Below are 1,600 nucleotides of genomic sequence, written 5' to 3'. Positions count from 1 at the left end.
GCCTACTTCAATGACAGGGTTTTCTTTGTCATACACATGCACCAGCTCATCATCATGTGCATCATCTACTTCATCTGCAGCTTGTTCCATCAATTGTGCATCTACATCTTCATCAACATTAGCAGGCAAACTAGATTCTCCCCTCTCCTGCTTATCTCTGTCATCGACTGGAATGCCAAAAAGTTTGGCCATCTCAATGTCAGGCATTGGTGCGATGACCAAATCAGTAGGCTCATCTAATTCAACTACATTCCAATCAACAGTTGCTGCAGTTTCAGTTTCAATTCCAGTCACATGTCCCTCTTCGGCTATTACTGTAAGTTCAGTACACATGGGAATCAATGGCCTCTGTGTAGCCCAATCATCATCTACCATCTGCGCAGCCAATTGTGATGGCACATATCCAACCTTCGAAAAAATATTCAGATCAACCAGCTCAGCAAAAAAAAATTAGCTCGTTTGCTTGTCCAGCCGTTTTGCCGATCGATTTCATCAACAATCCGTTCACCATCTTCCATTCTCACATACTCTCCTTTCCAATCATCAAACCGCAACAGTGATACTTCTTGCTCTGGACCCCAAACAACATTCTCCCCAATTTTTTCCACCCATTTCTTCACTGCCTTCTCTCCCATGTTCTGTAGAACTTGTGGATCAATCTCTGTAAACTCAACCTCCCATTTAACAATTGTGTCTCTCTCAATGTTCTGAATGCTACCATCAACTAATTTTGCCTTTGATGGAAAGAAATTGACCGTCAATTCGAAGGTCCGAGCGGCAGCATCCCCTCTGTCAGTGGCGGACAGTGTGAGCCCATGAGAAAGAGCAGACTAGGCCCTAATTGCATGCAAAATTGGATCAGAGAGAGGAGCATTACCTATTCGAAGTTGAATCTGGGGGCTCCATCTCAGTATGCCCACGGGCTCCCCTCACAACCTATCGATTCAACAAGCGAAAACAGAGGAAACGAGCTGAGATCTACGGGGCCGAGAGAGGAACGGGAGGGGGACTAGGGTTTTCACTCACCATTTTTTGAGGACGAAGGCTCCGCCGCCGTTGAGAACGAGGGCTCCGCCGCCGCCGTTGAGAACGCAAGATCCGCCGCCACCGGAGAAGAAGGGGGGAGGGGGCAGAGTGGCGGGTCCGGCACGGTCGGGCGGCAGGGCACGGTCAGCTGTTTTGAGGAGCAATTAAGTTGGACCCACATGTCCTAACATAAACGGGCTTGGTTGACGACCAATTTAACCACATTTAACACCCCATGTGGCCCTGGGCTATTTACCTGCTTAAATGTGTCACACCACAGCCATTCGCTCGAACAACGTCGCACTCAAGCAAATTCACATCAAACACGTCGCACAGGAGCTATTTGCCCAGCTAATGGAGGCAGCAGCTAGTGAAGATCCTTTGGCGGTTCCTGACAAGAAACATTCATGTCTCAAAAAAGAGGAAGATGATAGACCCAAGGTTTGTGCTTGATGTGCTTTCCCCTGTTATATTTATTTTTTTCTCTCCTGATGATACCTGATACAAACATTATCTACGCAGAAGCTAGGGACAAGGAGGAGGAGAGCAGCTGAAAGTGCGTTCAAGATGCCTG

At 47.6% G+C, this 1,600-nt stretch overlaps 1 long non-coding RNA gene across 1 annotated transcript; it reads right to left on the bottom strand.

Moving 5' to 3' along the window:
• Positions 1–521: 521 nt before the first annotated feature.
• Positions 522–1,363, bottom strand: LOC119280868. The gene is made up of 3 exons (XR_005138199.1): positions 1,027–1,363; positions 878–936; positions 522–789 (listed from the first exon to the last, which is right to left on the bottom strand). It is a non-coding gene; the product is annotated as an uncharacterized LOC119280868 (long non-coding RNA).
• Positions 1,364–1,600: the final 237 nt, after the last annotated feature.

This window comes from Triticum dicoccoides, chromosome 3B, assembly GCF_002162155.2.
Source record: "Triticum dicoccoides isolate Atlit2015 ecotype Zavitan chromosome 3B, WEW_v2.0, whole genome shotgun sequence".
Taxonomy (NCBI): domain Eukaryota; kingdom Viridiplantae; phylum Streptophyta; class Magnoliopsida; order Poales; family Poaceae; genus Triticum; species Triticum dicoccoides.
The sequence above is the reverse complement of the archived record's forward strand: the minus strand, read 5'-3'. Positions and strand labels throughout refer to the sequence as shown.